General features: G+C 34.0%; 1 long non-coding RNA gene across 1 annotated transcript; it reads left to right on the forward strand.

Annotated features, from left to right (window-relative positions):
* The first annotated feature begins 6,855 nt into the window (after positions 1–6,855).
* On the forward strand, positions 6,856–21,330 carry LOC149917839 (uncharacterized). The gene is made up of 4 exons (XR_016467279.1): positions 6,856–6,887; positions 15,626–15,656; positions 20,649–20,723; positions 20,814–21,330. It is a non-coding gene; the product is annotated as an uncharacterized LOC149917839 (long non-coding RNA).
* Positions 21,331–24,390: the final 3,060 nt, after the last annotated feature.

Here is a 24,390-nt window from a genome sequence, read left to right on the forward strand (position 1 = left end):
TAATTGCTGTTTTTTTTTCTCTTTTCCCCAGAAGGCAGTGACTACATATTGCAAGTCATTGTCATATGAGAGAGTATAACTGTCCTAACAAGATAATGTTGTTAACTGTACAGTATCCGATCATGCCAAAAGATGTGGTCATATAGTAAAGGAGCAAAATTATTTCAACAGGTAAATTCTTTTTTTTCCCCTCATACTCCTTAAATAAATAACCCTAATTCTTAGGTTTTTGGTGTGAAAAATAAATTATGCTACTTTAAACTGCAGCCCGAGTATGGAAAGATCTTGATAGACTCTTTCTATTTGTACATATAGAAACAAACCATTCATGGATGTTTGCAAGAGCAGTACTGCACTGCTAAACTCAGATATTTGAGTGTCAGATGAGAAGTGACTATATCTTGGAATTTTCCATTACACTTTTAGCCAAAGGAAAGTAACCTTTTGGCTCCTAAGATCTTTCATTTGTCCTTCAGAATGATCCAGGCTGATAAATAAAGTCTCTGGCCTAGGTAAATTCTTTCTTTAAATCATGATCAATGTATGCTCTGGCTAATCTTGGAAGAACACAGTGGAAAAAAATTAAAATTCATACACTTGACACACTAAGCCAGCTAATCTAGCTAATAGCAAGGGTCTGTACTGGAATTTCTCCAGGAAAGCTTGGACATATACTGACTGAAAGTGCCAATGTCGGCCTGCTTTATTTCTACACTGTAAATGGGAAGAATAACAACCCTTGAACAATGAAACTTAAGCAGTCAACACTATCTTCTTACTCTCTCCATAGATGAGAGCAGGGGCAGGTACGGGGCATTCAGTAGTAGTTAAGAGAAAATATTATTGAAATGAGTTGTGATCCCTAATTGGGATGCAGAATTGAATGAAGAATTTGGGTTCCTGCCTTACATTACCTTACCTAATTTAAGGAAATTCAACAAGGCTGTTTGTAGCAGAAAATGCATCATAAAATCCTTTAAAAATCAGATAAAATCTCATCTTTAAATGAGGGATGACTTCATCCCATATCAAACACTCAAAGATGTAACACTGTCATTGTCAAACAGTAATATAAATGATACAAGGCCAAGATACTGACATAAAAGACATAAGTAATAAGAGTTCTTGAAGTAATGGAAACTCTACAATGATACAGTCTTAGAGAATGTTTTTTATGTGAGAGATCCAAAGCTTCTCATGTAAATGATGAGACATTTATGAAAACAAAGAGTGAGATGATTCCACCTATACGTAGCATACACAGAGAGCATAAAATTATTTTATATTACTTCAGACAAAAATACAAGGATCAGGGTAAGGAAAAAAAAAAACAAAACTAAATTTCCCTTGTCTCACAAATAGTTTAAATCCAGGGTCTTTCTTTCCTTCAGCTGTACAATGATGATCATTAGTTGATGACATACTGCAAATGTATGTCATATTGTTTCAGACCAATACTCTGGTTCACCAGAAGTCCTGTAATTATTCAAAGAAAATGCTTAGAAGTATGAACATTTTATATTAGCTTTCCTTATAGGCTTTGTGATATGACTGGTCAGTTAAAGAAGAGGAAAATGTCAAAGCATGTTTCCAAAATAAAATTTGTATCAAGCTGGAGGCAATGGAGTAAAATAAACAAAAATGTTCAAACAGAGCACTGAATTAAAGCTGTGATCATGTTACATGTACATTAAATGAGTATAAATTGGTGATTACCAAAAGAAATTAGCATGTAGCTGTCCATATATGAACACCATATGCAAACATAATGTTGAATTCCTTCCCCTGATCTGTGCTGATGCAAACAATTTTAAAGGTATGAGAACCAGCAACAGCAAGATTCCAAATTAAACCAAACATGGAGTAAATACCATTTTCATTTTAAAAGTAAGAAAAATATTGTCATTCCTTACTTTAGATAACCAGCTCATTCCAAAACTCTTTGTGGTCAGTTTTTCAACAGCATACTGAAAAAGTTAGGACCCTCAGAGTAGAATTGAACAGATGACATCTAAAGTCCTCTCCAGGTAGCCTCAAACAGCTAATTGAGAAGTGGAGTTCAGTGCTACTCAGCTTGGCTTCCTTTTTGAGACCGAATGGAAAGACATTTATTTTTTTCTTGGAATGCACAGTCTAGAATATTTTTTGTGACTTTTCCATGACCACTACCGTATTATTTCCATATTATATCTTTAATTTTCAAAAGAAAAAGGAGGAAATTGTACGTAGGTTACTCCAAAAGTAATGACTCCTAGTTATTTTCACAGAAACTTCAACAAGGAGCACAAGAACACTATTTGATAGAGCAAATTCTCAGCTAGAAAACATATTCTTCAATAATTAGCCATGTGTTGTGACCAGCAGTGAACAAGAACCTGCATGCTGTGCTTTTAAGAGACTGTACCAGCAGAGATGGTCACTGTCACTGTTGCCACTGCTGAAACACCACACCCACCATCTCAGGGTGCTCTTATCCACTGTGTGGTCCCCAAAAACCATCAGCAAGCATCAGTGAATGTCAGTTGCATTTTTTTCCACTTTGAGGAATTCCATGCCACACCTTTGCTTCATACACACTCGTATTTCAGACTTGAGTTAGACTGTTCTTAGCACAGCTGTCAGGAGTCACTTCTATGTCTAAAGAGTCTAAAAAACTGAATTTCTATTCTGAAATACTGAATAGAAATCCCTTATAACAATCCTTACCAAGTATAATTAAAGGTGAATTCTGCTAATTAGTAACAAAAGTATATGGGTAAATGTACGACGGATAATAGTAAAATTTCGTATGTAAACTGTTGTTTCTCAGTAGCTGTGTCAATTGAGAGATGCATTTCCTTGCATATGGCTTTCATCTTAAAGGCAAAGAACAATTTTTTGGTCAACTTCTTAATGAAATTGAACAAGATATCTCCAATAAACCTTGTAACTTCAGTAGACATTACTCTGTTCCTTCAAAAACATGGATGAATGTTTTAAAGAGTTTCCAGTCATTAAAAGGAAAGTAATTGTAACATTACTTTTCTAGTAACCAGACCAATACTCATCTCATGACTTCATCTGTAATAGGTCCTATTGAGTTCAGTGAAACTGTTTGATTAGTAGAGCACTGGTGAACACAGACCAGAGTGTTAAAGTCTGTTCCAAACCTCTCTCAACATATTTTCATAAACACATTTTAGAAAATGATCATTAACAACTTTGATATATGTTTCCATTTAAATCAGTATTGCTAGACCAATTTATTTAATCCTAAGTGTAAGCACCACAGCTAAAGATTTAAAATGGATGTGTACCGTATTCAGATTTTCTGATTGGACAGAAATGATTTCAGACAATATCAATGAAATTGTTTATTTTATCCCCTTCACTCACTTTAGATTACTGTCCTGTTAATGTGTTACTCAAATGGACAGTGAAGAAGTCCAGATTTTTTTTGAGTATTGGGACTTGTATAAACTGGATCTTGATGGATCATATTGTGTATTACGGATGATTCTTGTGCTAGTTTACAGATTGCATAATGCACAGAGTGGTGATTATGTTCAAGAACAACTTCAAAAGAAAAGGAAGCTCTTAGTATAAGAAAAAACTCTTTTTACTAGGTAGAAATTAATTGGTTCCAAATTCTGATCAAATCGTGAGATTATATCCATATTAACACAAATTAATTTACTGTAATGAATGCTAACAGAACTAATTATAATCAGACAATGTTGCACTGGGTGAGATAATCCATAATGGTTCCTTTCATATTATTAGTATATTATGTGCATATTTAAAAAAATACAAAAAGTTAGAATTATGTTAAATGCGTTTTATGGTGAAGGTGTGTTAAAGATCATGACATGAAATTTGGAACCTAGTTAATGGGATGTATGAACTTTTGCCCTAATGAAAGTTGGCTTGATACACTCCCTCAAGCATTTAAAACCAGTTTATTTTTTTCTGTAAGAGCCACGTGATATCCTAATACAGTGTAAAATCTCAGTGTGGAAGATCTCTGTTGGTTTTTTTTTTTTTTTTTTTTTTTTTTTGTATTTTCTTACTTATAGTTCCCGTGATGCTTGATGCTAAATCATGAAATAATGAGTACTGAATTACTTAGGTATTTTCCAATTTCCACTGAAAATAGACTTTAATTCAAAACTATGTCTGGTTAATTAAACTTTCCATGATCTAATTTGATCTAATTATTTCTATAAATTAAGATGTAACCAGAATTATATCCTAAGGTAGAACTGGGCTATAGATACACATTTTTACTTAGTGGAGGGAAGAAAATATTTATTGTTCTCTCCTATTAACTCTAACCTTGCTGGCCACTTGAATTAACACAGCTCTACAAACTAAATGATGAAAAGAAAACTGTATTTTCAAAATGACAGTCAGGATTTGTTGGTTTTGTCTGTTTGCTTTGGTGTTTTTCTTTGTTTCTTTTCGTTTTTAAAGTAATTGAGTTTTCTGAAGACCTTTGAAGAATAGTGTTTCCCTTTGTATCTACCATGATTGGTTAGGGCTAGGGTTAGAATTCCTCTTATATGATTTTATCTTAATTTCTGATCCTCATGCTAACTTATTGAAATATTTTATCAGTTTTATTTAATTAGATCCTAATAAAAATCATTTTTTCCTACTAATTATTCATTGTTATAAGAAAGCTTATTACTGTGCAGTAGTATCATGGAATGGAAATGTATAATTTTTTTGCTTACACTAGGTTTTCTTCATATTTTTGAAACAAATTGTCTAACAGCAGAAGGTATTCAGCATTTCCTGAGGTATTTAGCACCTCCTAGGCACTTTGAAAACTTAACCTACAACTTTTCTACTGGCAGGAAAAGATGTGTTGTACTAATTTATATTAAAAAACAAACAAACAAACAAACAACTCATTAAGTAATAAATAACAAATATGAAGCATTAATCCATTTTCATGGCATATTTAATTTTCAGTAGTAATATCCTGCTCTAATATTAGAGGAGTCTTGCTAGAATGTGAGAGTGAAGACTAGAAAATAGTCCATAAAATGATTTTTTTCCATTAAAAAAAAAAAGTAGGGGGGGAGAGAGAGAGAGAGAGAGAGACAATTTGATGTGGCAGTAGCAGCTACAACATAAGCTACCTGACCTTGCCCTTGCAATGACCCCAACCTTGACTTGCAGGGACACCCTCTCTAGGGATGAGAGGTATGTTATTACATGTTATTTCATTACAAGGCCCTTGCTGAGCAGAGACTGCCAAATGGACTCAATTAACTGTTTCTTGTGATGTAGATTACTGTCTACCAGGGCGAGTTGATACTAGCAAACATTTTTCATTTTTTTCAAGTTTGACTGGATAAGAAAAGCATGTGCGTTAGTCATTCTATGACACTTCAGTGCATGATTTGTTGCCTTTTAATTTTTGATGTTTGAATAACTTTTACTATTGTAATGCAGTCTAAATTTTTGAAAAAAAATTACTAAAATGACCAGAGATTGCTATGTTTTGTTCAAGTCTGATCTAGAAATAGATAATAAACAGAATATTGGAGTGGAAACATTTCATCTTGAATCTCCCTAAGTCTCTTTGATCACTAACTAAACAAATTTGACTGAAAAACTTCTGATTGCCACTGAAAAAAGTTTTTTTTTTTTTTTAAAAAAAAAGCCCAACTACCTCACAAGTAAAAAAGAACCTGACTCTGCAGATCTGATATCATTTACTCCTTAATAATTTTGCATAACCAGAAGTCCAGCAAAAGCTGTATTCTGCTTTATTTCTATCTTTCATTTTCATTTATTCATATTTTAACAAGTGGTAAGAAAGAACCAGATGTAGCTGTAAACCACAGTGCTCTAATGCTTGGAATAGGTTTATGTTAAAATCATATTTGGAAATTTTAGTTTGGTCATTATAATTCCTGTGAATTCTGAATTCAGAACACACTTCTTTCAAAGTGTGTGACCATTCATTGCTTGAGACTCAACTTCTTGGCAAAGCTCACATGATAATAAATTGCTTGCTACTAGTATACGTTTATGCATGTTATGGAGTCTAACAGCGTAACTTCTAACTAGTAGGTTAAAATAACTGCTTCAAAAAAAGATGGAGAGGGAGGTGCAGAATCATATGAGAAGTTTTTGTACTTTTAGTGTTTACCATTTTTCTCCATTTTCAAAAATTCTAAATTAATTTAAGAATTTTAAAGGATAAGTGTTACAGGATCGTTCTGTCAGTCGCAATAACAACTGCCTTTACAAAATAACTACAGATAATTACCATCATTTAAGTGAAAGTACTAAGCCACATTACTGTAGAACGTAAGCCATCTATCATTTTTTACCTTAGCAGAAACAAATCTACCCAAATCAATATGGGCTCCAAGTATCCATTAGAAAACGCAGTGATTACTTTCAAATATTGGTAGTTTCATATATACTTGTATTAAGAAGAAGAAAGCAAGTCAGGTATATTTCTGTTCAATGCAAAGAAATTTCTTCTAATTAGAACTTTTGTATAAAACAGAGTTGACTCAACTACCCTTTCTTTAATGTTATGGAAAAACAACTGGTTTTGCTGAGTTATATTAAGTTCTGGAATGGAGATCATTTGAAAAGTGTTAGTGCTATAACTGTAAAAAAACTTAAAAAATAAATGATTTTATTTGTGCATTCAAACACTTGTGACTGCAATTAGACATTGTATCGGAAATGCTAAATCATGGCCTGAAAAAGTGATTGAGCACTGGTGGGAAGGGAGGGCCAGCCCAAGGGAGATCAGCTGTATGCAATGCACCTGAATGACTGAAAGGGGTGGAGTCAGGATCCACTGCTTCCTAGACCTCAGTTAAGGGTTGGCAGTGGAGGTGAGGGAGATCCTGCCTACCTGAGGTTTTCCAAAGGTAAGCAAATTTTCTTACTTTGTTTTTGCATTCATGGCTGCTGCAGTTGGGTTTGTCCTTGTTTGTTGCAGCCACAGACTTTGCTATGCCACTTTTATTGCTGTACCTTCCATCACTATAGCATTCCACCATTGTAGTGTTACAGAAATGCAGGACTATGTTTTTGATTAGTGACTGGTACTTTTGGTATAATGGCTACAGTAAAGGGTTTTTAAGAACATACTAAAATAAAAATGTAAACTTACAGAACTACCTGCAGAGAGTTGTTGTTTGGCATCTCTGCTTCTGAGCATTCAAAACAGCATTTTGTTATGGAAACATTAATTACTTAGAAGTATATACGTGTATTTCACTGAGTACAGCAGATAGCATAGCTGCTTATAAGACTCAAACATTTCAATGGGGAATTTTTTTAAAAATAGAAATGCATTAAAAAAACCCTTTTCTATTCAAACTTTACACGGAGTTTTACAGTTCTTATCTTTTCTCTCTGTTATAATAAACTACTTTTTCTTCCCCTTCTTATAGTACTCTGGTTTTACAAACTAAGAATACCAGACATTTTTTATCTTAATTCTTATTCCACTTTTTTGTTAACATTTGTATTGGGTATACACAGGAAGGTTTTGAGAGAGGTTGCAAGTCCACTGACTCAACAACAGACTTGCTATAGGATGCAGCTATGCCCATCAGAAAAGAATGGACTTCTAAAAAGGGCAAAAACACCAAGAGAGAAGCAATATAGAGACAGTGAAGGAATAGAGGTAAAGAAGAGAAAGAATGCAAAGATGTACAGAGAATGAGGAAGAGAAGGAAAGAAGAAAGGAGATACATAAATAGTAGAAAAAGAAGTTAAAGGAGTAAAAGGATCTTTATGGTGGACAAGGTACTCCACCAATGAGCTGGAACCTATAGAGGACTCGCACTGGAGTACAGGAACAGAGTATACAAGAAGACAGAAAAAAAATAGCAGAAAAAAAAAAAACAAAACAGATAAGCTCTTATCCCCTGCATCTTTCATTGCCTCACTGAAAGGACCAGCTGTAACCTAAGGGGATAAGAACTGGGAAAGGAGGGGCCTCTGATGTGAAAGTGAGAAGCTGGGTTTGTGTAAGGGTAGTAGAAAACACTTTCCTTTTTTTTTTTTTTTTATTATTATTTTTGATTTCTGATTCAACGCTCAAATATTTATACTATTTAGCAACAAATAAAATTAAATTCCCCAATCAAGCCTAGTTTGCCCACAACAGCAATTGGTCTGTGACTTTCTTGTCTCTATTTTGGACCATGAATTTTTTCCGCTCCTGTTGCTCTGAATTTTTCTTCCTACTTCTGTCTCGTCGGGGTTAGGTGTACAGGGACAGAGAAGAAATGGCTGTGTGGGTGCCTGGTTGATAGCAGTGACCATCACATCACAATGTGTGTTCATGCCTTATCTGCATTAAATGCAGGAGTATTGGTAGAATCGTGCTTTGGTTGAGAAGTTGCCAGTTGCTTAGTTAATGAAGGATATTTCCTGCAAATGAACAAAGGAAAAATCTCAGTTCGTGGGCACTACTGTTTTAAAAAAGAAATAGGAAAAAGAAAAACAAAACAAAACAAACAAAAAAAAAACCTGTCCTGTAACTTTTTGTTAAGATTCAAGTGAACTAAAGAAGTTTGATTTCTAGTGAGGATTAAGGAGATTTTGTTTAGGATTAAGAATTAGAGAAGATAGAACACTTACTGTACTAGTAGGAGTTAAAAATGTGCTAAAATCAGAGGAGAATATTTATTGTTTCATGCACTTAACTTCTTTAGCTTTGTCTGAAATATATCTAACAGTTAACCCAAATTACTTCTGTATTTACATGCACTGTGGAAGAAGAAAATAATCCCTTTCTTAGCCTTGCGCAATCTCAGTCTATTATTTTGGTAGTGTAGTGACAGATTAACCCTCTTGTGCATTTTAGACATCTATGCTTGTGATGAAAAGAACTTGAAAAACCAAATGTGTGCTCAAAAGGGAAATTAGTATAACTGCTGTTAAGGGGAACGAGTGTTTAGGCTCTTTGCAGCATCAGACTAACTGTTAATTAAGTAATGTATTCTGAAAGCCAAAGAGATATTAAGATCTTATTATTTGTCCTCCTGCATAATATGGGACTTAAAACCTTCCTGAATTAATTACTGCATAAATTAAGATGAAATATAGAAAACGCCCTACCATGTCTGAAATATTTACAGTGGAGAGGACTTCAATTATGCACTTAACCAATTACCCATAGGAATTATTTGTCATGTGTGATTTAAGCTGGAATTTAAGTTGATATTTGAGATGTTGACTATTTTTATATTTGCATCTTTGTATGAATGTATGTTTCTACTTCCTATGTAAATTTTTATTTTATTTTATTTTATTTATTTATTTATTTATTTGAGAGAGAGAATGGATCAAGGCACATTTTGGCCATTTATTTTGAAAAACTTACAACCTCACTGTAAATTGTAAGGCATTTAGAAAAATCGCTTAAACTTTTTGTGCTTTTTGTTTCTCTCCAAGCTGGGTTCTTGGCTTCAGGAGTGGCTACTGTTTTTCAATAGCCATAGGAACAGTGCCAAAATCCAGGTTACTCTTTTGTTACTTCTGTTTACCATTTCTTTGTTTACATCCTCCTAGGTTTCATAAGCCTTCCTGATCATAGCAGTGCATGGGGAATTCCTCTTAGTAAAATGCTCTGTGTACTTTACCAACACTGAAAAGAAAAATAGCGGAAGGTGATTTTAATGGTGGCCATCAAGCATATCTTGGATGTAGAAGCCATTGCAGGCTTTACTGATGGTTATCTATCTGTCCATCGTGTGTACACATCATGTGTACACGTATATACATAAACACATGGGGGGGAAAAAATTACGAGTTAAGCTATGCCAGCTGAGATACTATGCATTGGGCAACTGTATGTGCAAAAACTACAAAAGTATTTGATTGCAGATTTTGCCTACCTGAGGAAAAAGAATTTGAAAAGCTCTCAAGCCCAAAGGGTAGGTATGAGAGAGCAGAAATAATGCAGTAGTTCTTTTTTTCTTTTTCTGTAAGAGTGGAAATAATGAATTGATTATTCTTAAAGTGTTCAGGGAAACTTGGCAGATATTTTTGTTCATGAGAGGACTGCAGTGAAGAGATACTTGATTCAGATGATTTTTTTTCTTCCTAAAGAAGCCTGCAAGTTGTTTGCTAATTACATAAGCTACAAGAAGATATGGTAGCTTCCAATAGGTATAATTTCTAATGAACTCTGAGACTTGTAAAGCAGTACAAAATATTCAGTTTTGAACAGCTGAAGGTGATAATTCAAATGAAGTAAATGAGCTAGATCCTCGTCATTGATTGGTCTGGAGTGGAAAATATATCTTCTATTTCTTTCCACAGTGTTTTGCTAATTAGGTCTTGCTGTCTTTCAGTAACAGCACGTATTATTAACTGAAACTAGAATAGGACAAAAGCAAATGCTATTATCAGTTTTTATCAGAATAAGACGCATCCTGTTCGTGCAAAACATAATGGAACGTACAAGGTTAGAGGAATAAGCTCATGTTCTTTTGATAAAATCATAATAACTTCATTCATTACTAATCTTCAGATCTGAAAAATCTTCTTAATTGGCTGATGTGAATGTGAAGTGACTAAGTCTAAATGTGGAAAGATGAAAATCTAAATTTGACTATTCTTGTCACAAAGTGCCTTATTTACTGATCTCTGAACTTATTTTTATTGTGAACTACTCTGTTAATGAATGTTCAGTTTAATTTCATGACATAGTGAAATTGTTACATTTTTTTTTTTTACTTCTGTTAGAAAATTGTAACCAAGTTGCAGAAAATCAGTATTTATCCCCTTCTATTTGCTATGATCTCAACAACACTGTTTCTAAATATGCAGGATCTCCTTCTTAATTGGTTGGTTTGTTTTGTTTTTCTCTCACTATATCTGGTGACACTTGAATCTTCCAAATTTGAAAGATAACCCTGAAACTGTCTAGTTTTTTTTAATGCTCCTCATATCACCTTTGTGAAATTTGACATATCTCACTGAAAAAAAATATTTGCTAGATGCTGTTCACGAAAGTAGGATTTGTTACATTTCATTTCTCTGTTAATTTTTTTTACTTCTTGCTGCACTGGGGAAAAATTGAGGTTGAGCAGTTCTCACTGCTTTTGATTCTCTCTGGATTTTTTTGTTATCAAATCACAAAATCAACAAATGAGAAAGTTTGTGTCTCACTTCAGAATCTTAGAGAAGACTGTCAAGAATGAAATCTAGATTTCAGGATTTGATGAGTTATTTAGATATGTGTTCCTCACTGATATTTTGACTATGTAATGAAGTTCGTCAACGTTATTCAATGCTGGTAATGCAATTACAGGCATTGCTGATCTACAAAAACATGGTAAATAATGACTGTTTGCTCTGTTTGCTTAGAGTTATATTCATAAGGGGTGAAATTAGGCCTGTTAAATCATTCTATTATTTTGTCAGCAGATACTGTTCCATATTTCAACGGTCAACTTCAGTAAATATTAATTCATATTTGTCTACTACTTATCTTTTCATAACAATTGTGCTTTAGGAGTTTGTCAACATTAGACTCCGTTATAAATTTGCCTGAATATCATTTATTAATGTTTTTATAATATAAATAGTATTACTTCATTCATGACAATAACAATCAATCAAGGAACAATAATATTTTATTTAGCTTTGAAGATAGGAGTTATGATTTTCATAGTACTGTTTCCATCAAGATAAAAGTTAGGTAATAATTAGCTATTATGGTCCCACACAGCTTTCAAAGTGAGGAATATATTGTAAAAGGAAGAGAAGTGGAGGAAACAAAGACAGAATAAAATATGTAGGGAATCAGGATCCAGGAGGAAAGGTTGAGGGGAACAGAGATGAAAGACAACATATGGATGAAATTGTGAAGTACAGTATGTGACAGGTATAGGAAGCTGATGATAAGGACAAACAAAACACAAAGCAGAATATGCAAGTGAAAGCTCTCATGTGTGAGAGAACTTGAGGAAGTACCGGATATACATGTAACTGAAAGAAATAACAACATGGCAAATTATTTTCATATCCTAGAAGGCAGAAAAGAGTTAGTGGAGTCATTCTCTTAGGGATAATAGAAAAACATTTCTAATCGAATAAGATCGTGTAAATTACCTAAAACTTCATTTTTGGGGGGATAATTTTAGAGGTAGATGTGCATAGCTCACATTTACCTTTAATCTTTATACTTCTTTTATGAAATTTTTTGATTGTCAAAAGGCTGGAAGCTGACTTGTAATTTCTGAATGCTTGGAGTTTAAGATATTGTTACTTTTTTCCTGCAATAACATCTCCTTGAATGAATAGTGATTCTTTATCTGTGTATGGAAGATTAAAAAGAAAACTAGCAGTGTCAGCTTAGACACTATTTTCTTTACAGTCCAATTAAGAATATAATCTTAGTGCTGAATTTGCTCAGAAGAGAAAGAATGAATGTTCTTTAAAGATGCTGTTGATATCATTTATCAAAGGATCACAAAAATGTATCATCTAAGAATAGCAAAGGTCAGTTCTGAAGCAGTCAGTTTCTCAGACTCTTCTTTAAAAAAAAAAACAACACAAAAACAAAGAGACATGAACTTGCCTTCAAATATTTAGTAATTGCATGTGCTTGAACGGTGAAGAAAATCTGATTTTCATATATGCCAGCTGAGAAGGTGATCTTTTTGCCTAAGAAAGCAGTTGAGATCTCATATAGATGGAAATATTAATTCTACACCCTGACCTGTTGAATATTATTTCTGCAGACAGACTTCTTTACACTGAAGTGAAAAAATTTAAAGTATATTGGCAACTTTGGAATTGAGTGCAATGTACACGTGTCTGGTACTGTGATACAATCCATGTTTCAATTTTTGGCTTCTTAAACAATATAAAGTTTGAATTATAGCATGGCTTATTCCATCAGCTATAGATTGCAGAATATGCATCTAAAATGACATAATTATGACACATAGCCTACTCCTACAAAATGCTGTTGCCCTTTTTCCTCAGGAAGAGGCAGCAGTTATAGCAACACATCTTAGCAACAAATCACACCATATGTATTTAATACAAATATATATATATTAAAATCTGTCATGTAGGAAAAAAGGCTACTCTGTTCCTCTGTTATTTGTAAGTTTTCTTTAAATTTTCCTGAAAAACTTTGTTTATAATTCCTTCAATTTATTTGAGTTTCTTTTGACAACATAACACTAAAAATTTCCAAGAATTAGTATAGTTATTCTGATAACAATTATAAAACTGATTATGGTTCTTCAACAGAAAAACTAAGGTTTACTGAGAATTAAATTCATTCAGAGATCATTATAAAATTACAGAAATAACTAAATCAGAAACAGTTTATTTCATTAAAGAAGGTCACCTGTATAGTTCTCCCACGAGCTAAAAAGACAACCCAGGCAACCTATGAAAAAGAGATGAAAAGCATTAAACTATCATTCCCTCCACAGCCATCCCAAAGGCAGGAATCTGTTGCCTAGCAATTCTGATTTACACTTTCCTGGGTGTCATGCATACCATGAGGTCCAATAAAAAACCCTCAGGACAGTACATTTTCTAATGTCAGAAGTGGTATATTTTCCAGGCATGCTATATCGTTTCTTGGAAGGGCTCATATTTAATGTTGCAAGTGAAATTGTTTTCCTCATGGGCAAGCCCTTTCCTTTTTTTTTTCTTCCTGTTTCTTTATTCACCATTTCTTAAATAATGATGTTTTGCAGGCTTTTCTTGCTATTCTTGTTTTACTGTTCTTTGAAAGAAAGCAAGCTTATTCTGGTGTTCCCTTTAGATTTACATTGATCACTAATACTATGTAACAAATTTTGAAAACACTGCCAGTCAGAATTGGTTGCATTTACCAATTTAAAACAAATTTTGTTTCAAAGTACTTTTCCTGCTGTCCAAGGTAATTGGAAAGCCAGCCTGAAAAATCTTCTAATGTGCTTTCTAAAATTGACCATGGCTACAGAGGGAGCTTCTTATACAAAATATAATTAATTTCTATCTGTCTATGCTGATCAGTACAGGCTGACAGTCCCCCCTGCCTTCTTTGTTTTAATGCATGTGAATTCTTTTCAATAGACTACACCTCCCTTTCATCTCCTCCTTTTCCTTGTGTAAATTGGCACTTTCTGTCTTCTAGGAATCTCATTACTATGTACTGATTCTCTCTTGCTTCATAATAGAGATAATAAAAATATGTTGTAAACATGTTTTTCTTTACCAAAGTTTTACTCCATGTAAGATTTATGTTACAGTGGATCTTACAGTAATTCAGATAACTGGTATGTAACTTCAATAAATGTAAAAAGTCATTCTTATACATAACTCCAAACAGTACAGATTCAGTATAAGTCCAAAAAAAATAACAACAACAACAACAACAACAACAACAACAAATTAAAAAAAAAAACAAAACCAAAAACACGAAATATCACAAGGTGTGAAGATCTAGTGTCATTTCTCACATGGGCTTCTTGCATCACCTTTGGTAGTTATGAAGACTTTTCCATTCATCTGTATAAGACCTGAAAGAAAAATGCAAAAAAACTACCTGCTATTTAAGCATATGCTTTTGTTCATTTAAGTATAATGCTAAAATTTTCCTTGCTCTCAGAGCTATAACTAGGTTGAATCACATTCTTTATTTTTTAATAAAATGCATGATAATTCTCAATATGGGAATAATTTTTTGTTGTTGTTTTCAACTTAAAAAAACACAACACCAGTGATGTAATAGATTTCCTGAGGATTAGTGACTGTATGGGTTAGCTTTCTGCTGCATCAGTGGCAATTCATTCATCCTGATCACTTATTCCTGGAAAATATTCCACTCTTCTAATTTTCTTGCTTAACTAGTATCTTGTGCTTTCAGATCAAGTGATTGTACTACTCTGACACTAGCCGCAGCAGCAGATGAAAAGCATGTTTTGCACTTTCTTAGAACTCCATCTGATTGCATGCATATTTTAAATTTGTCTGAGAATAGCTCCTCCTCTTTGCCTCAGGCTTTTGTTTTTTCCTTCCTGAAAAGGTTCATATTTCTGCAAGTGAAAATTAGCTGCTGGTGTTAGACTTCCACATGGTTGAATAGATCCCTTCCCTCTTTCTAGTACTCTTCTCTACTCCTAAATATATTAATTATTGATTATGACTGCTGTTTCACAAAGTAAAGCAAATAAGAAAACGGAGCAGAAGAGAAATAATGTATAGAAAGCGCAGCTGGGACTTCCTACAGTTTTTGCAAAACTTATGAAGGGATGCAATTCTTTCATTTTTTTATTAAGTTTGAATAGATTCTATTTTGAGGTATACTTATCTTAAAGGCTAAAAGTAGCTCTTCCTGAGGGCTTTTGGAAATTAACTTTAAAAAAAAGAGCTAGATTTAAACACCTGAATATTATTAACTTCTTTATTCTCATAGCTTAAAAAAGTAATCCTGTTGCTATGATAGTATAGGGGAGGCTACAGTGAAAAATCAAGGGGGCAGAAAAATGTCATTTTCACAAGGGCAAAACAGAAAACTGAGACAAATTAGAGGAAATAATTGCATAGACAGACGTGTTGTTCAATCTATTTGAATTACAAAAACATTGGTTGTGGTTTTAATTTAAAATATTTTTTTAATTCTCTGTATCAGGGCTCAAATTTTGAATTGCTCTGCAGAGGAGGTAAGTCTTCTGGGTATTGATAACTTTTTGTAATTCTTCTACTCCCTGAGGAGAAAAATGTTTTGCATGAGGATTTTTTCCAAGTGTTCTCTAACATTTCTGTTAATCGCTATTAATTTGAGTATCAACAGAGTATTCAGCATAGCAGTCACAAAGTGACTAAATGTCTTAATGAACATACTTACAGGAAGTGGCACTAAACTACAATGCAGACTGTTGTATTTCATAGCATTCTCAGTTTAAGAGGAGTGGATTTTCCCTGACAAACAGTACTGATAGATTTTTGGCTTTACCTGGAGTTCTGTGATATTTTATTCAAACTGTAGAGTGTGTCCTGTTTTAAAAGGTAAGAAGAGTCAGTGATCAACTTTTATACAATGAATGTTTGGAGAAAATCGATAGTCTGATTTAAAAAAAGAAAGCTCAAGAGGCGTCTAACCCTAAAAAGTTGATTTGATACTTCACTATATCTCACTGAAAAAGCAAAGTATATTAGTCTTTAGATTTAGTGGATACATTACTCCTTGTGTAGTATCAAAGTAACAACAGTAATGTGAAAAATCCTTAGATTAGTTCTAGTTTTGCCCTAATGTATATCAGATCTGTGGGGAGAAACTCCTTTAACTATACCACATAGGTGAGCTTTGAAACTCACAAGAGCAAGGGATTTCCTTGCACTATTTCTGACCCTGAAGATTAAATTTAAAAAGATCTGTTCTAGATATTTGAAATATGTACTGTTCCCAAAGAGTCAATGAGAACAAAAAGAATATTATACACAGTGCAAAAAGGAAAAGTATAAGTAAATATGAAGAGTATGATGGGGGTAGGGGGTGTCTGTTTGGAAATTACAATGAATTTAAGAATAAATGAATATCTATTGAAGTACTAAACAGATGACTTGAAAGACCAGAAGTAAGATGTCAGCTATTACATTGCTAGTGTTTCTAAGAAAAAGGGATGATAGTGGCAGGGCATTTAAGAAAATAGAATCTGAATTACATGTGAAAACATATTTTTGGAAAATTTCCAAATAGTAAAGCAGAACAAAGAAGACACTAGGTCAAGGACAGAGTAAACAGACTTTCACATTGGCTTGAAGTAGAGGCAGTGCCTGTACTAGTTGTGAACTTTGCTGATGAACCTCTATGGCCTCTTCCAAGGAGGCAGGATTCTGGGACTCAGTCCAACAAAGCACTTATTGTGGGCTTAACTTTAAACATGTTAGACTTGATTCAGACAAAAGCATTGCCTGAACACAGCATTTATCATGACGTAGCATGATAGTCCTTGGTTTTAATGTGATCCTCCTTTGTCTTCAGGCTCTTAATAAACGTGGTCTGCTGCAAATCATTAAACTTTGACTCTGTTGCCTTTATACACACCGAGTAAGTATATGTAGGTTATAGCCCAAGCCTCATGGTTGTTAAACACTGACTTCACTGGAACAGCATGAGCAGTTATCATCCTCAGTATAAAGAAACATACATTACAAGAGAAATGTGCAGGAAAGAGCAGTAAAAACTACTGGAGTTACTTTCTCTGGTAGCAAGAAGCTAGATAGATAAGAAATCTTATTTGTAAAGGAGCTATCAGAAGAGTGTGCTACATGTTTATAAAATTAAGAGAAAAATACTAGCTCCTTCTTTGGAAAAGATACAGGATAGCAATTAAATTACCATCAACAAGTTTAAAAGAAGTAATTTAACATTTGAGTACAATGTGAGTAGTTTAATTGTGGGGTTGAGAATGTTAGGATCTGCTAAACTTCAATAATCTGTATATAGACTTTGGTTTGACAATCCTTTGCACTGGACATGGTAAAGAGATACAATGCTATATTTACTGGACTTTGTTTTCTCTTTGTAAGCATTGGCTCCTGGCTACTGACTGAAGCTATTCTTAAAAAGATGGACCATTTCTCTAACCTTATCTGTTATTTCTTATGTTAGAATCAATAAAAGATGTCCGCATAATTAATTGTGAATATCTGGGCCCAGAAATGTGAAATTGAGAAAGCATGAAATAGTTGAAAGCAGGTAAACTTGAATATACTGAACATCACAGGATTCAACAAATATTTCAGCAACTGGCATACCGTTCATTTACACAAAAGTCTGGAGGGTGTTTCTAAGTCAGTACAATTACTTACTAGTTAAAAGACTCAAAGAAACACACCATAGTTAGAATTTAAAAATATTTTCAGTGTCTTCTGATAACTGCAATCAATAAAGGAAATTCGTAAGAAAGTCTTTTTTATTCTTTAGTAAACAAGGACAAAACAAAGAATAGCAGTCTTCAAAGAGAACCTTTAGTGTAGTAGGAAGTACACTTTATGTGGAAGTAAGAACAAACTGTGCTCTTCTATTTCAGAATCTCAACAATCCTTACCTGCCTATCTAATACTTCTAGTGGAGGTAGAATAACTGTTTTAAGAACAATTTATTGATTTTAATTAAAATGGGCAATCCACTATCAACACTAGTTGTCATGCCTTTAAAGTTGTTGTCAGAGGAATAAATAGTTGGTTAATAGTGAACTTTTAAATTTAGTGTAAATAAATGAAGGAAGAAGAATACAGTATTTTATTAATAATAATAGAACAACAAAAACAACACACCAGAAAAGCAAATGGTAACTGAAAGAAGGTTAAGGCATTCATCAAGGCCAGAGAAAGTTAAATAATATATTAAAACAGAATACTTAGTGCCATAGGGTAAACAAAGTAATGCAGATAGTAAACTAGATAAGATAAAGTGTGAGCTTTCCATGTATGTAATGCAATATGCTTACAGATTAATGAAAATTTCTAAAGTGGTTTCTCTGCGATTTGCTGTAGTCAAATTCCAGTTGAATATTTGCATTTGTTGAAATACAATGTTCTCTGTTGTTCAGTGAGACAAGTAATTTATTTTTAGTTTGGAGCTATCAGTGAGTTATGATGGGAACTTTCTAAATGATACTTCATTGCAGAAATGAGTGACTTCATATACTACTATAGGAGTAATGGCCTGATTCATACAGTGGGCAAAGTATACAGATTTTTAAAATCAATCTGCAAAGTCAGTCAAGTATTTTGGTTTTGAAGGCAATGTAGATGTAGAAATATTAGTCAAAGAATTATTAAAGGAGATCCAAATACTACCTTGAAATATTAAATGAAGTCCAAAGTAATGTCATTCTGCATCATTTGAGATCCTCTCATGTGGTTGAGTTGGAGATAATTAATAATAGATTAATTATATTTTTTCTATAGAGAGTGACTACATCTTTAATTATCTCTGATATCTTCATTAAATAATGAATTGGCAGCAACTAAAGATAACAAGAATCATATAGAACTATCCTCCCATAATATTAAGTCCTTGAGAAGCGTACTTGGGGGAGGAATAGAAAACCTGAAATGCAGACCTTCAACAGAGCCTGCTTTGGTTTGACTGTATTCAAAGTAACATAGCATCAGTTTGGAAATATGCATCTGATTCCATTCAGTAGAGGAACTCATTTTCTGGACAAAAGTCTATCCAGGATCAGAATAAAGCATGAATCCTAAATAACCCTCACTGAGTCATAAATCCTCAAGTTGGCTAATTTAACCCAAGAAATAGAGAAGTCCAAGCAGAAAGCTTTCTCTTCGCAAGGTTTTGCCAAACTGTCTTTGGTTTCTTGATCATCCCACCTGCTACATGTTCCTAATTAAGAGTAATAGTTCTATCACTTTCTTCTGTCTTCCAGATATGCATGTTTTCGTATGTTTATTTTATCTTAATTTGCATTTCCCTGTGTCACAGCAAGAGTATGAATTCCCACATGTGCTAATTTTAATATCTTTGTTCTTTTCTTTCTCATGTAAGCAATGAAGAGCTCCTCTGGGCATAAGAGTTGAAAATCAATTCCTCTGAAATAATTTTAATTTCTTTGCATTTATCTTGAAATAAATGCAGCAAAGTTTGTCTCATTTGTCTCAGATACACGTTAATTAGACAGTCATGAAAGTGCATTTATGAGATTTTCCAAATGTAATCTCAGTATAAATAAATCATGTCTAAGCATTACTGCCCTGCATATTTTCAAAAACTGAAGCACCAAGATTCTACACTTAACGTTTAATCAAGCTGTAGTAATATGCAGGTGTGTTTCTTTAATATTTCTTCATAATGTAGTATTTTGCTTCATGTTATTACGCTTTAAAGCATCAGTGCTTACAGACCAATTCTCTTGCATTAGGCTATACTACTTCTCTCTCAGGAGAGTGGACAGTCAGATATCCTGGTTCCACTCAGAAATATATATATAAAAAAATAAATTTAATATTCCTGCGGTTAAGGGGTTAAAAAAAAAAAAAAAAAAAAAGCATCTTCTGAAAGGTAGAAGAAGTGTGAAAATACTCAATATTTTCATAGTGAAAATCAAATGACAGCTTACTTGGTATTTACTGTTGGATGTGATGTCGGTCACCAGAGTAGTACTGATTGATTTTAATGCCAAGTAGCTGAGCATAATTACTGATTTTTAGAGACCAGTTACTCCACAAATGACAAAGGCCATTAATACTCTAGAATCATAACACACTGTCACAGAAAATAAAAAGAGATTTAAATGTCTTCCTTTCATGTAGAATGTGGAATTCCTCAAACTGGAACATGCTCCCAGGTGAAATTTTCTAAGCAGCGATATTCTTTCTTTCCTTTTATTTATAGAATTGTAGAATAATATAATAGGATGGTTTGGGTTGGAAAAAACCTTAAAGGTCATCTAGTTCTAACTATCCTACTATGGACAGAGACAAAAGCAAGACCTTAAGACTTATAAAAAATGAAGGAAGTTTTAAGATCTCATAAATAACTTTCAAAGTTAGGTTAGGAAGAGAAAAATAGCAGTTGAGAAATTCTGATAATACAAGGTAAGTATTGTAGATTTGATTATACCATAAAGAAATGGAATTCATGATAAAATGGATTTTTCCCCACAATTACTTAATTCTTTATGCAGTGAAACTTCTAAAGAATGACCATCTTCCCTCTCCCTTTGGTCCAAGCAAGTAGAAGAAAAGCAAGTAGGATGCAGGTGAGTAAACAAGGCAACAAAGTTAAGAAAATAAGGCTTAAAGTTGAAATATTTATTTATTTTAATTTTGCCTCACGTTTTTCTTAACAGTGTGATTTGGATCAATTCCTTGTTATCTCAAAGCCTATTGGAAAATTGCTGACTTTCAAAATCTTTCCTTAGGGGAGCTCAGTGTTTTATTTGTCATTGTTCCCATTTCGTGGTATCTTTCCACTTTCAAAATTCTACAATGAAAATTAGCATTTTTATATTTTGTCAGTTATTCTGTGTACGATAGTTTTGAATTTTCAGGTATTCATGTGCTTATACAAGATTGATAGAATGTCTGCCCATTAATGGCACCAGGAGTCTATACTAGACAATCAGTGTATAAATCTGTAAAATAAAACTGAGTTTTCCTTTCTCTGCTAAATTATGTAAGACTATTCGAGAATTCATGAATGTGACAGAAAGCATTTCATTCAGCACGACTCAATCCTATATTTTTCAACTAATTCTCATATAATTATGTGTAAGATGTCTTATATACTCTTTAAAGCAACAACTGGCCACTTTTGAGAATCAAATTTCCAGAATCTGTGGTGAGATAATCAATATGCTTTTCTATCATTTGCAGATGATAAATCTCCTTTTCCAATTAGACATTTTTGCTATCTATTCAATTTTCTGTAAATTAAAATAGGAATATGTACAGTTTTCACCAACTGCATTTAGGTTTGTGGAATAAAATATCATGTTATAGCAGATCTCTGGTTTCAAAGTCAGGTCTAATGTTAATCTGCAGGAAACGATCACAAGCTGTAGTGATATAGTAGATTGCAGGTTTGTTTTCATGTAGGAGATATTTTTCTCAATCAGACATTAGCTTATAAAGAATGAAGTAGAACCTGGTCTCTCATCAGACTCGATTCCCATAGTCTAATATGTTGTGTTGTATAGCTACTATCTGCAAAAGCTAGTCAAATTACTTTGGAAGGATGCCAACAGCATTTTTGTTTCCATGTGAAAAAATCACCTGTTGTAGGCTAAGAGCTGCTGAATGTGATATAGTATTCTTGTTTTAGTTGGCACTATCATGCCTAGCAGAGAGCTGTGTTGTGACTGACTCAACCTAACTTTAAGTAATGTACCAAACAAACTTGTGGTTCTGTGTCAGAGTGGATGCCAGTCACAAGCAGTGTCCTCCAGAGGCCAGTCTTGGGACTGGTGCTCTTCAGCAGTCTTAATCAGTGACATAAACAATGGCATCAAATGCACATTCAGCAAATTTGCAGATGACATCAAGCTGAGCAGTAAAGTCAATACACTGGAGGGAAGGGAAGCCATCCAGAAAGACCTGGACAGTCTCGAGATGTGAGCTCATGAGAACTTAATGAGGTTCAACAAGGCCAACTTCATGATGCTACTTCTTGGGCCAAGGTAATCCCAGATATTTATACAAACTAGGAGAAGAACTCATTGAGAGCACTCCTGTGGAGAAGGACCTGGGGGCTGTGGTGGACAGGAAGCTTGACATGAGCCAACACTGTGCGCTTTCAGCCTGGTCAACTCTGTTCTGGGCTGCATTAAAAAAGGGTTGGCCAGCAGGGAGAAGGAGGTGATCAGCTCTTGTGAGGCCCCATCTGGAGTACTGCATCCAGGCCTGGGGCCCCCAGCACAAGAAGGACAAGGAGTTTGTGGAATGAGTCCAGAGGAGTGCCACTAAGATGTTGAGAGGGCTGGAGCACACCTCCTATGAGGAAGGGTTGAGGGAATTGGGCACATTTAACTTGGAGAAGGGAAGGCTCTGGGGAGACCTCATTGTGGTCTTCCAGTATTCAACGGGAGCGTATAAACAGGAGAGGACATGGCTGTTTACATGGGTGGATAGTGATAGGACAAGGGGGAATAATTTTAAAGTAAGGGAGGTTTAGGTGAGATATTAGGGGGAAGTTTTTCCCATAGAGGGTGGTGACACATGGGAACAGGTTGCCCAGAGAGGTTGTGGATGCCCCACCCCTGGACGCATTCAAGGTCAGGCTGAATGTAGCTCTGGGCAGCCTGGTCTAGTGGTTGGCAACCCTGCACATAGCAGGGGAGTTAAGACTAGATGATCACTGTGGTCCTTTTCAACCCAAGCCATTCTACGATTCTATGAACCAATAGATCTGTGATAACAGCCGTCAAAGTTGCAGTTTAATGTATTGGATGACTGTATCTTAGCTAATGATTACTTGACATAGAATTGCTGGCTCTAGTGGAGAAGTGCTGATCCAGAATTCCTATGTGAAAATTATTTTACATGTATACAAAGTTAGGAGTCCATAAGTGGGTAAAAATTTTATGCACTAGACAACTAGAAAATGATTATTAAATTATGACTTCAGAATTCTGTGCATGTAAAGCCATAATATTATACCAAGTATTTCCTTTTGTCTGTAATTAGTAAAATATATATTGTCAGTGCCTGTATGTATGATACATTTCTTCCATCATCAAGTTTAACAGAGTGAAAGCACTTGAATCATCATTATAGCATCCTGAGGTTGTAAGAACAGCTATTAGAAGCTGTTAGCTTCTCCTAAATTGTACAAGGAGGCAGCATGTTTGTTACCTCTTATCCTTTGTGACAAGTTCAAGATCTAGGGAGATCTAAAAACTCTGAAACAATATTGCTCATGGAAGTATTCTGGTAACTGCAGGAAATTCTGGCTGTTGCCCTTTATGACATATCTTTGATGAAACCATGTGTTGCTCACTGACTGTTAATGTTCAGGTGTCAGGAAATACTCATTCCAGGAATGGGTTCTAATTGGAGTTTTCCGTGTCCCAGAAAAGTTAGAAATTTAGTAAAATTTTTGTTTAAGAACTAGAGCTTAACATCAGACGAGCATGCTCTCTACTCTAGGGAACTAAAAAATAAGATAGTAACAAAAAAAGATGGTAGTATAAGTTACATTAGAGAAAACTTCAAAATTGTGTATGTTTTACATTCTTCCCTGTGGCCATAACTATGTTAGAAAATAATAGTGGAAAAAAAGAATTTCTATTTCACTTGAATGGCTTTTATTGAAACAAGACAGAACTGTATTTCTAACCACAACAAAATAAAAAACAGCAGTGACTTTAGCAAAAAAAAAAAACCAACAAGGGTCAGGTTCTAGGCTGGTGTAGATAAGATGTCTAATACAGAGTATTCTGTATCATGAGAGAGCTTGCACTGTAGTGCAGCCCACTGCATTTGAAATTCCCACTGTAGTTCGGTAGGGTGTTTTATTCCACACTCCCAGCTTTTGAATGTTGAAGTCATACAAGGTAGAAGCAAACCTTGATTAATAAGGTTTTGTACAAAAAAAATACACTCTGTTTTAAGACGCACTTGGCCAAAGCAAATTTTTTTTCTACTTGCAGCCGATGTGATTATCTTTTCCTGTCAACATAGAATAAAGTACAGTAAAGGCAAAAAAAAAAAATTAAAAAAGAAAAATTAAAAAATCTATGGAAGTAGAGGGCAACAAGAATTTTGTGCTGGAAACCTGCTTTTAAAATTTATTTAGTTTTCTCCTTCACAAAGACAGCAAACAACTGTTCGTTGTTGTTGTTTTTTTTTTTTAAAGACTGACTCATTATGGATTGGCTGTAGTAGTCTAAAAGAAACAATAGTTTATTTCAATAATTAATTCCAGTT

This window comes from Phasianus colchicus, chromosome 5 (genome assembly GCF_987193195.1).
Source record: "Phasianus colchicus chromosome 5, bPhaCol1.hap1.1, whole genome shotgun sequence".
NCBI lineage: Eukaryota > Metazoa > Chordata > Aves > Galliformes > Phasianidae > Phasianus > Phasianus colchicus.